Raw genomic sequence first — 13,257 nt, 5'->3', positions numbered from 1 at the left:
CCAAGCCCCATACCATTTTGACAAAAAGACCTTGGAATCTTGGATCTTCCATGATGCCCGTCCAAATCATCAGGATAAGTACCTCTATAACTATTCATGAATGAACACAGATATTTCCTTCGAGATCAAGATCTTGCAGCATTTCTAAAAACCGTCAAAAGAACGAATTCGCCATCGACCCATTGATTTTAACACATGATTCAATGGAATGTCTGTGAACTCGTGCTTATAATGGCTTCGTGAAACAATGCCTAGGATTTTATTCAGGTTAGAAATTTCATGTGGAAATATGATGAAGTCAGAAGAGTTTATTTGGGATTAATATTCTTACATGTATAAACAAATGGTTTTAGGATAGTTGCCTACTGAAATTCACATTTCAAAGCCTGTACAATTGCACATCAAATCATCATGGGGGGGGGGGGGGGTCTACACAATGGATGGAGCACACAGTGGGGTTTTCCACCAGATTCAAAAGTGTAAAGCATGATCGTTAGTAGAGTAAAAAATGACCACTTATCTTGCATACTGTCCCCCAAATATGACCCCTTTTTGCTTAAAACCAGGTACAAAATAGGCTTTAGATATTTGCATTTTGTTTGTTTATCAAGTACACATTCACAAAATGGATACAACTGAATATACACATTTCCATTTTTATGAATGTTTCCAGTATCTGCTCTACTAAAATTCAGTAAACAACTTATTACTAGTTATCTCTCTTTCTAGTTAAACTAGACATAAACTATTTCTATGGGAAATTTATATATGTACCCTCGCCAGATTTTTCTTATATCTTACACTTTTAAACTGCAGTATCCATAAAAATTACTGGTATGCTACAAATGTTTCTACAAGGACAGTATAAAAAAAATACATGATAAACCACAAGCTGCCATCCTGCTTTTATTTTGGGAATAGTCCAAGAAATATACTCTGCTATTCCACTTAAAAGCTGTAAAATGTCACAGTTTAACTGCCTGGATACTGCCAACTGGATACTGTCATCTGCTTATATTTTGGGAATAGTCCAAGAAATATATTCTGCAATTTTATTTGAATGATATAAAATTTCAAACTTTAACCTTATCATTTCAACAATCAGCTACGACTTCTGATCAGCATATTATTATGAAATATATTACCTGACAAATGTTTGCTACTTCATGTACATGTATATTACAGTAAAAACCTTAAACAAATAGTTTGAACATACCCATATTCTTAAGATAGCACCATAAATATAACATCATTACATGTACATAGCTGCCATTTGAAGATTCTACGCCAGATGAAATACCTACATGTATTTCATTACATATACTATGAGTAGCAATACATTTACACATTTTTGGTTGCAAGGAATTATGGATACCAAAATAATCCTCTAAACTTTACAAAAACATAACTTAGTTGCCTCATAAGATTGTTTCAACAACCTAAGTTCGTGATAAAGAGTTTTGATACGTACAGTTTCAAACAAGTGTCAGAGTCGAATATAAAAACTTGATACGTATATTTACTATAAAGTTCATACACAAATAAGTTACTAAGATTTACAGTACAAGAAATAATGTCTATCATTAAACAAAATCAAACTTGCAATTCAGTGTAATTTTCCACAATATTAGAAAATGTTATCAAAGGTACAAAAATAAAGAGCATTTCTTTTATTATACAAGGAACTACATTTGGTGATACAGTGGAAACTCTTTATAATTAGCTATTATAAAACAAGATACCAAACATAAGGTAATTTTGCTTGCCTATCTCATCTTTTCATATTCTTTTGCTTTAAAAAAAATCTAACAAAAGACCTGACATAACAAGGACAATTTTCAGGTCCAGCTCTTTATTTTCTTTCATGTTTTTTTTTTTAATTTTCAAAAAAATCTTATATAACATGATACCTGATATAACAAGGACATTTTTCTGGTCCTGTGTCCTCGTTGTAATGAGTTTCCACTGTAGCATCATCTCCTTTTCCTACACAGCGACTTAACTGACATGTGGTCTTTTAAATATACAATATCTTTATCTTTATCTTTATTTTATCTGTAGCATTCGGTAGAACGACTGATTCACTCTCTTGGAAACTAATATTTCATAAAAAAATTACTTCTTAGCATGTACATGTATTACTGTGTAACTGGCAAGTTCATAATATGGTACACCTTACTCATCAAGCGTTGATGGCCCTCTTAAATATAACAAAAATGAAACAATCTTCTTAAAAATTCATAATGAAAAAATCGAACAAATACATGCATATGTCCAGTGTTTGGGAGAGGAAGGTAGCAATTGCATAGGTTTCTACTACTGCTATGCTATTTCTACTGGAATGACATACAAAATTGTCTGTTTGGAGCCAGGAGGACGCTAATGCTGTGTAAAATGAGTTCACGCCATAGTGGCTTCAAAAAGACGATATCAAATATATTTATAAACCAATGAGAGTTCTCATGATAATCAGTAACAAATTTGACATAAGCCAACTTGAAGTCAAAACCAACTTATGAAGTTATAAAATCAATACTTGATATTTTGAATCAACTAATCCTCTTCCCCCAAACTGCTTTGTATGGCATAATCCTAACAAGCTGCGGCTGTTCCAGAAAAGAAACTGCAGAGAATTTTTTTTAATTAATTCCAAATCAATCTAAGTAATATGGTCCATTGACTTAGAATGAGCTTGAAATATCTTCACTTATTCTTGCCACTGTTTTGAGCAACATATCAAAATACTACCGGTACACTACCCAGGGCTAAAAATGTAAAAATTGTTAGCCAAGCATAGTCGCTGAGTATGATGGTAAATACATGGGCAATACAATATCTTGTTATTACCAGTAATGAAACGCATATTGGGTTCCTACTATCATTTTCCATCCATATAAATAAAAAGCAATATTTAAAAACACAGAAGTCTATTTTATTTGTCAATATGTCAAAATAGGAATCGTAAGAGCAACAAGACTTCTTATCAAGTATTTCATCATCATTTTAGGTTAAGTGTAGGGTCCAGGGTTACATGTAGGTACAAGACAGATGGGTCTAAGCTTAAATTTAGGAATCTGACTTGTGTAAGATATTGACTGAGATGCAATCATCACAGAGGCACTAATAATAATTATAATAATAATAATAATAATAATAATAATAATACAAATAAAAGTAATAATGGTAAAAAGAAAACAATAACAATAAAATTTAAAAAATAGTAGTATGTCTTGTTTACTTAGAGTAGCCTTGTCAGTATCAACAATTTTCACCTTGAGGGCCCTGCAACTCACATAAAAGTCTTTCATAGTGATCTTAAAGTCATGATTTATAAATAAACTAGTATGATCTAAAGTTATCATCCTCGTAGTCTGCTTCGTTAAGAAGACCATCAGGGTTGAGAGATTCCTGCTCTTCTTTCTCTTGGATCAATCTCTCCATCTCCTCCTTCATCCGCCTGCGGAAGAAACCGCACTGAAAAAACAAAAAGAACAATTTTTATATGCATAATTATAATAACACTATTCAATTCTTGTATTTATAATAGCACATATCACATTATATAATGTCCCTATGCGCTTCCAAAAAGCTTTGGAAATTATTACCCAAGTTTTTAGCTCCGGCAGCCGTTATTAGCGCACAGTGAATTTCAAGGAATATATAATCCTACCAGGTACCCATTTACCGCACCTGGGTCGAGTGTGGCAAATGTAGATTAGTGTCTTGCCAAAGGACATTAGTGCCGCGGCGGGACTAGAACCGCGGACCTTGTGATCCACAGTTCGTTGACATATCCACTCGACCACGACACCTCTACATGCCTTTCTACGTATCCTACATGTACATGCATTCATGGTACAGTCAAACCTGCTTTAGTGACCACCTGTCTATAAAGACCACCTGTCTACAAAGACCACATTTCTTGTTTCCCTTGAAAATGTTTTTTCATTGAAACATGTAATAAAGGAACCTGTCTACAAAGACCACCTGTCTATAAAGACCACTTTTTTGTGTTTCCCTTGGGTGGTCGTTATAGACAGGTTTGACTGTATGTGCAAACAGAACTGTTAAGCAGGCATTATTTAAAACCATGCTTACAGAGAAATAGAGGTAAATTTTAAAATTTTAAGCCCGGAATGTTGACAAATTAGTGGCAATAAGAAACATGACCATGAACAGGATTGGTTAAATATAAAAAAACAACATTGAGTTCGATCTGCATAGTCATGTGATAACAATGCGATTTGGATAAGGTTATTATGTATCACACAAGAACTGGTGTACACTGTGAGGTTTTGGAATCATGAAAATGATAAGATTTAAAACTCATTCTTGCTGAATTCACATAGAAATATACACACACACATATGGCATAAAAGTTTGCTCCTATCCTTTTAGCTATTTGCTGTCATGTTCAAATATGAGGACATTCATGAAAGCTTTCCTTAATTTTCAGAGGAATTCAAATCTGACATAAAAAGAATGAGAAAATTCATAGTCAATTTTCTCCTTTACCAGAACTCCATTTTCTCTTTAAGGATTAAATGACAAACAATGTCTGAAAAACCTACCTTCCACATGACGAGAATAACAACTATGAGACACACGATTCCAGCTGCTATGCTTACAGCTACAACCCACTTTGGCACCGGTTGATTCTGAACAGATGATTCAGTGAATATTACTGTTTTAACCTGGAGGGGTGGAAGAAAGACAGACAAAAGTAGGCATGGTAAGGTTTAATATCCACAGATACATTCTAGAAAATATGATTCAGGGCTAATTTCATTCCTATTATTATTATTATCATTCTCATTACTGTTATTACTATATTAACATCATTATTATTAATTCAATTATTAATACATTTTATTTTGTTATTATCATTTTCATTGTTATTATTTCTATCATTATTAAACTAGATGGAACTTCAACTGCACGCAGTCGGAAATGATGCCTCCGCCATAGGGTGATTTTACAAACCAAAACAGATACAATTTTTAAAATTTAAGTTTGATTGTAATCCATTAACAGGTTCTCAGAATATCGTGATTACAAGCTATTTTTCATATACATGTATGAATGACCCTTTGATCTTTGACCTCATGGCCCAAAAATCCAACCAGTTCATTGGCTCATCAAGATACATACATGTATGTGTACAAAGTTTGATGGCAATCTGTCAATGGGTTTTTGAGATGTGTAAGGCTTAAGGAAAAAAATACACAGGGGTGAACAAAAAATAAAATTGTTATAAAATTGCCTTTGCTGTGTTTATCACATTTATTAGTTAGACCAATGCATACATAATGCTCTTTTAATTTGACGGATGTTTGTCTTCAGTATAGGACAGGATGTTTTTAATCATGTCTTACAATATGTTTGAGAAATATAAATATAAAACTAAAATGAGAACAAATAAATACAAGACAAAAAAGCCCCTGTCAGCCCTAAAATAGCCCCTGTGGATATTTGTTCTCTCAATTAAAAATAGCTCTTATGAAAGAAAGGTATTTGGAAGTTGGGTAGGCTAATAAATTGATACATTTTCAAATAATATTGGTGGTGTTAAAAAAAGACTGCATGGAAAGATCAAGTGAAGTAATTGTATTCCCCATTTATTTTACATTTCAGAGGGTAAGTGCCTAACCCTTCCCTTCTCAGCTCCCATATCATATTCTGACTCACTGGATCAATGACACTGGTTGCAGATACCAACACATTATTACATGAGATATGACTTATAAATACATACGTTAAATACTATACTAAAAATAGTAATTTAAAAATCTTTACATTCTGTATTTAAATAGAGAGTTTTAATGTACAGTCTGAAGTACTATGAAAAAAAGTCATTTATCTGTTGAGATTTGTCAAACCTGTGTTCATATTGTAAATAAACCTGACAAAGTCCTGGGGTGGTATCCTAAAGTTGATCTTACTTGTTGATCTCAAGACCAACTTTATAGACCTCTCTAAGAAGTAAGATTGACAAAATTGGTATTTTCTATGTTGATCTTAGGCCAGTTTTTTAGGGCCGCATGTTATTTTGAATATTTTGTTTAAATAATTTTTTTCTTCTTCAATGAATAAAAACATGAAAATCATACTGTTAAAATGATCAACTTTTGATTAGAAATAAAGAAAACAAAAATTCTGGCAGCCATCTTGGAAAATAGCCCGAATGTCAGGTAGTATATTCGCAATATTTGCACCTCCTTCCTATTTTTGAAAAAGGCAGGACGCTAAACATTTTTTTTAAAAATGGCCTTAGGACGATCTTAGCATGAATAATAAATACCGGTAATTAATCTGTGCCATGAAGATGTAATCTAACGAACTTAGGGCATGGCTTTGGCTACTCGAGTTTGATTGTTCACTATTAAAGTGTGCGTTATCTTATCATGGGGGACCAACAAGCACCGATTGGGGCAGTTTTTTTATATAGAGGGAGCAAGTAGCTACAAGTAGTACAGTGTGGCTTTAAGTTTAGGAGCATGTTGATCCTAAATGTGGTTATAGAATACGACTTATCTTAGGACAGGTAATTTACATAAATGTGCATACACTAAAGATCAACTTTTTGGAGTTGATCTTATCTTGAAAAGTTGTAGATATTAAGATCAAGTTTAAGACTTGCTCTTTAATTGAAATTTTTCCTTACAGAATGTCACCCCTGAAGGCTATGAAGATTAAGAAATCAACTCAATTTTGAGGGATCATACAAAGTGGTGCATTTAAGTAACGTAAATTTAATCATGGAAGAAACCCAAATGGCTGATCCTTGTAGCATTTTTCTCCGTAAAAGATTTCCCACCCATTAAAACTAGTTGTTTTGTCACTATGTTATGGGAGTTTACCATTGTATTCAGAGACGCCAAGTTTAAAGATCGGCAATGCGTGACATTTTAATTTTTTCTGCGCACGAGCGCGCGTGCGAGGGTATAACACACGTATAAGGTATAGCCTTTTTTCTAAATCTAGCGCGCGCCGTGCGTGAGAGCATTTCCAGACCCTCCAAATGCGTGATGTCACGCCTAATGCGTGACACCTGGTAGCTCTGTTGTATTTTTCTGGGCCATCCTGTATATTGAAGGTTAACATCATGTTGCCATGTCCACATTGTGAATTTTGCTAATACACTCACATTGTTTAATAAAAGGTTTAGAATTATATGTGAATCAAAATGATTTTAAAACTGAAATAATACTTTTTATTGCAATCCTAATATAGATAACTAAATAGAAAGATGAAAGAAAAAAGGGCAAAGGTGAGAAACAGAAAAGCATGCAGTCTTAACATACATGTTAAAGGGATAATTGAGTTTTGGTATAGAGGGCGCTACACAATTGTTTTTTTGTGGAGAAAATGAAAAACTGAGTGTCAAATTTGAAAGAGCATACAATTTAAATGACAAAATCATTTTTGTTTGGTCAAAATCAGTTCAGAGACGGCTGAAATATCCATAAATATAACCATTTTTTATATTTGTGGGGCCTCGAAAATATTAAATAATTCTTAACTAGCCGATGCTTTTAAGCAGTTGCTGATGATCTCTCTATTTAATCATTATTTTAACAAAACATAACATGCTCAATTGTATTATCAAAATTGGATGAAACCAATGACTTTTTAGAGAACTCTCCCATGTGGTTTAACTGCTCTTTTTAATTGTTAACAGGCTTATTACTAAGTCCTTTGTAATTTTTTGTATACCAGTCGAGCATGGTGCAGTTATTAACTATTAGTTTTTAATGGTGCAGGTTTTGGTTACTAAAATTCAGTTTGACCAAAACTGTACTCTCTATACCAAACCCAACTATCCCTTTAACACATAGTACATGCCCAGGGCACATGTCTAGGGGATGTATGAGCTGTAGTTTTGATTGGCTAAAGCTTTGCACCAGAATCTTGTGCAGACAAAGAAGCACCTGTGCCTGTCTAATATACATATACTTTGCATATAGGAGGGAAAAATAAAGAAATTTCATTGGCTAAGAGTTTTGTCCCAGGATCTATCTATTTGAATATGATGTTTGATTGGCTTTCAGATTTGCTGCAGGATCCACAGACAAGGAAGAAGTTAACCAAATCTGCGCATGTCTGATAGGCTTGTGATTTGCATATTAGGAGGGTGATTTGCATATTAGGAGGGAAATATGAGGGATCTTTTATTTGCATGATAGATCTGATTTGCTATTTAAGATCCACAAAGAACCAATAGCCTCAGCTTCTTTGATAAGTTTATGTTTTGCATATGCTTTGCATATGAGGAGGGAAAAACAAATGATTTAACTGGCTAAGAGTTTTTGCTTTTGGAGCCACCCATTTGCATCTAAGATTTTATTGGCCATACATTATTGTCTTAGGATCCACAAACAAAGTTAGACATAAAATGTCTGATAAGTTCCTTATTTGCATGTGTAAGTTTATTGGTCCGTTATGGCACTTGGAAATTTGATTGGTTATGGACGAACTTCTAATTAGTATATTTAGTGCCCAGGATCCTTCCAATTAGTATATATAGAGGCTAATTTTACAGTCAGTTATCAATTTTTGAGAGATCAACATCAGAACATCCTAGCATCAGAGAATCTAACAGAACATCCTAGCATCCAAGCATCTGAGAATCCAACAAAACATTCTAACATCCGAGCATCTGAGAAGCCAACAGAACATCCTAGCATCCGAGCATCTGAGAAGCCAACACACTTGGTTAGTATAGTCCTGTGAATATGACCTGTACGAAGAATTCTGGGCTAGTACGTGCCGAAGCAAGTGGCTGAAGTCCAACAGTCCTAATAGGGCGTACGAATACAGAATTCCGGTCATACACAATTGAAATAAAAGACACGGTGCCTAGTATAGGAGTATGGTGGTGCGACCGAGCATAGGCTCAACACAAGTAAGTCGCCAATGCTCCCTACAGAACGGCACTAGGACAGGACCTAACAATATGGTAGGGACTAGGGTTAACATAGGGTTAACATAGGGAAAGCATCTAAGTTCATTGCATACAGCATGTACCAGGAGTTAAATAGATCTCTTTGCATTTTTTTCATTTCAATATCTCAAGAAGCATTTCATGGATCCTATTCACATTGAAATTGATAGCCAACAAGCATAAACTACTAAAGTCATTGGTTGGTATGGTTTGATTTATTTATATTTACTCACACTAAATGATATATCAAGTTTATCAATCTCTAAACAAATTAGAGAACTAGTGTGCTTATAAATCGAAAACTGACTTTGAATCTGATCAACTGTTATTATTGCCAAATACCATGGAAATCTGAAATATCTATAGTGATCTACAGTTGGCCAACACTAGATATAAACGGCTACTATACATGCACTTGCCTCTTATAGGTACATGGTGTCATACAGTTGTATCTATTCTGACTGGTTCAAGACTTCTATAAGGTGTACACATTAATTTTACTTTTTTTTTTTACTATAACTTTCCCCTGAACTAGTATTCAAATTTAGTGTGAATTGTGAAGAAAAACAACAACAAGCATATATAGTTTTTGTTTCAATGTGAATGGAATCGATGAAAAACTTTTTTAGCCGTTGAAAATGAAAAGTGAAAAGAATTCTATTGACTGGTGAGTCACCCGTGCCCAGAGAACCCATGCCAGATGCAATGAGCTTGTGCAACACACATAAGTCTAATAAAACATTTGTACAAATAAACTTAACCATACAAATAATCTGAAACAAATGAATCCCACGAACTAGGGCTATTCTAAGCTTGTTAAATTGTTTGAAAAGTAATATAAACTGTCTAGGGGGCAAGTCCCCCCCAAATAGTTAGAAGTAGTAAATATATATATATATATATTGGAAGCCTCGAGTCAAAAAAACATTCTATAAATCAGAGAGCAATGGACTGTAAGGCTGCATGGAAAAACTAATTAACTGCTCTTATTAAAGATAAAGTTGAGTTCTGGTCATGCGATTGCATTGTGAAAGAAACAGTGTTGAATATATAATTAAAAGTTGATCATGTAGCATATAAGATTGGTGTGTACTGCTAGGCTCTGGAGTCATCAAAATGATTAGAAATTTGGCCCAGTCTTGGAAACGTAACAAGCACTGTATACAGAAAGATGTATATGGGACTACACAAACATGTGGCATAAAAATTGGGCCTCATCTTAAAGTTACTCAACTTGTCATATTTAGAATATTAAGGCATTTGAAGAGCCATGCTTTTCAGGGAAGATTTTTTTCTCTGATGTTCTTTTAGATTTGCATTTACAATGACAATGCTAACAAATTAATTTTCACCTCTCCCCAGAACTCGACCTTTTCTTTAAAGTGACTAGGTAGCATTGTTGAAGGTTGATGAAAAAACTGTAATTTTTGTATGAAATGTTATTTATTATATTTTACTGTACTAACCCTCTAACATGCAAAAAATCCTGGAAAAAAAAATCAATTTGTATCATTAATAATGTCGTGTTTTTACTCAAACTTTCAGATTATCTTTAAAGTACAAGTCCTTCCAAAAATAACTTACTTTTAATATAGGAGTAAAATGTGACAAACCATCGAAAAAAGTTTGAGCAAAATCAGATAACTAATAAGAAAGTTATGAATTTTTGAAAAAGTATGTAAAACTATGGAACAATGGAAATCACTACACAAATTGCCAATTTGGTTATCAGTTTGTGAAGTCATGTCCTCACTATTTATTAATTGCTTGATGTAGTTTAATCTCATTGATTTCCCTTTTTATCCCCAAAACTTGATTTCCCCATGTTGTATGATTTATATCATATTGCGTGCATGACATTTTACATAATCTTTTATTAACTTTGAATAATTAATACTATTTTCGTTATTGATTTTTATTTAAATGGTTTATCAAAAGTCACATTTTTTCATGATTTAACTAGAAAAAAAATTAGTCTTTATTAGTGCATCCACACACAAAAATATTACTATCAATCTAACTTGAATGCTGGAGTGAAGAAATAAGATTCTTAGGGGGAAAAGGGAAATTTATATTATCAATATAAATATAATAATTAGTGGATAGTGAGGACATGACATCACAAACTTATGAGTTGCCAATTTATCTAGTGATTTTCAAGTTTGTCATGTCATGAAAAATTCAAAACTTTCTTATTAGTTATCCGATTTTGCTCAAATTTTTTATGATTGGTTTGTCTGATTTTTCTGCTTCTATTGAAAGTAAGTTATTTTTGGAGTGGACTTGCCCTTTAATTGAACATCTAGCATTGATTCATCTGAACAATGTTACTAAGTCCCTTTAAGACTTGCTTTTTGTAATGTTTGTTCAGAAACATTGCATTATAAAAAAAAGCCAACCGCCCTATGCTATTTTCCCACTGTATTAGAAAGTATATTTTCATCCTTTTTTAGGAGACATGGATCTTACACTTACGGAAATCATGACCGGCTCATTATGTATCACAGGCCAGTGTTACAGGATTATGTTTGGAGAAGGATCAACAAAAGCATCACTGGAGGACATCCAAAAACGCGCCTCTAGAATCCAAAGGGCAGCAGAAAAAGTGGAATGCCAAATGGCCGGCATTAGGGAGAAAAACACAGAGCTGGCAAAGCAAAACTATGAACTGAAGAAGGCCAACAAAGAGTTGAAAGAAAGACTACAAGAAACAACAGAAAATCTGACAGCATCTCAGAAAAGTTTCTCTGAGCTCTTTGAGATGGGAGATGACTCTGATACCGAAGAACCAGACTCTAAAAAAAGAAAAACAGATGAGAACTCCAACCCGCAAGCAGGCAGCTCTCAGGAGTTGTAATATTATTTTGTATGTCCTGAAGCATTACACATTCCTTTGTTTTGTAGCAGATGCTACCAGTCCTTATGATTTGTTTTTTAAATTATCAGAGGATATAGATAATCATAACTTGGAAAAGAAAACCCTTCCTAAAAGCTCCTTTCATTTCTTTGATCACTGAAAAGTTATGCCATTGTAGGATGTACTGTAAACATTTAATTACACATTGCTTTTTATTCTGTAGCAAGATGCTACCTGTCCTTATGATTGAATTTTTAATTGTCACTTTATCAGAGCCCCGTTTAATTCAGTATTCAAATCGTGTTCATGTGATTAAATGTTAACTTGCCAGGCAGGTAAAAAATGAGCATTAACTACAATGATATCACTTTGTTTAGCATCAACCATCAACTAATTGGTATTGTAGTTGATATTCAATGGAAAGTTATTATGTAGGTTTTTTTTATTTTGTAGTGACATTTCATGCTACTTTTAAATACAGAGAACCTGCCCTTATCATTGAATTTTATATTATCAGGGGACAATTTGTCATGTTAAACAAAGCTCCCGATCACATGTTGAATTGCCAGTGGCAGGAATGTATGATTATGCACACTGACTATAATTATACTGTTATATCATGAACCAGAGTTTATTGTAGCTTTTACTATTGAAAAGTTTGTTTGTTTGTTTGATAGATTTTATTTCTGCATTCAAAAGATATAAATTGAAGCGAATTATATAGTAGGAATAAGGTTGCATGGGGTAGAAGAAACTTTAGCTTGGAGATTATTCAAATACTTTTAGAAATGCACATTGTTACGTGGTGTAAATGATCATTCCAAGTCAAAGTTTCATTTATAAGTACTCCCAAGAATAAACAAGTTATGTATTCAAATTGAAAAAAATGATCACTGCTAATGTTATCACAATTTGCCAGTGGAAGGAAAACAAATGAGCACTAGCTGATGACTATCATTATTGTCAATATTTATAATTGTTGTTTGATTTAAGTGTAATATTTATCACTAACAAAATATGCAAATGTAATTGTAATTAATTGTAAGAACAAGAAGGCTAAATGCAAATTTTGAAAGAACGATATTGAAGGTAACATTTTAGTTATAAACCTTAAAGTGATTATTGACAAGTGCAAAAAGTGACAAATGGTTGATAGATGAAATATTGTTGTGTGAAAATTTCAATTTAAATGGAAGGATATGGCTGAGTAATGAGCATGGTTACAGCTATCCAGTGGGTAGTTTAAAGCCTATCTGCACAAGTTTGACCAGGAGGGATTAGACCTTTATGCATGGTCACTGACAGGTGGTTATCTCATTAAATCAGTTCTCAATTAACATAAGAAAAAGAAGACAATGGGGGCTTTGGCTTTGTTTGCTATAGAGAGGGCACAAGTAACTGTAAGTAATGCAGTGGGGCTTTTTAAATGAAAGGGAAATTCTTAAAACAAAGCCTG

The 13,257-nt window shown here is 33.4% G+C and overlaps 1 long non-coding RNA gene across 1 annotated transcript; it reads right to left on the bottom strand.

Moving 5' to 3' along the window:
* Positions 1 to 1,828: 1,828 nt before the first annotated feature.
* Positions 1,829 to 4,715, bottom strand: LOC115926110. The gene is made up of 2 exons (XR_004064971.1): positions 4,572 to 4,715; positions 1,829 to 3,474 (listed from the first exon to the last, which is right to left on the bottom strand). It is a non-coding gene; the product is annotated as an uncharacterized LOC115926110 (long non-coding RNA).
* Between the last annotated feature and the right edge of the window lie 8,542 nt (positions 4,716 to 13,257).

This window comes from Strongylocentrotus purpuratus, unplaced genomic scaffold (assembly GCF_000002235.5).
Source record: "Strongylocentrotus purpuratus isolate Spur 01 unplaced genomic scaffold, Spur_5.0 spur5_scaffold_19, whole genome shotgun sequence".
Taxonomy (NCBI): Eukaryota; Metazoa; Echinodermata; class Echinoidea; order Camarodonta; family Strongylocentrotidae; genus Strongylocentrotus; species Strongylocentrotus purpuratus.
Note: the sequence above shows the minus strand (reverse complement) of the source record. Positions and strands in the feature narration are given on the sequence as shown.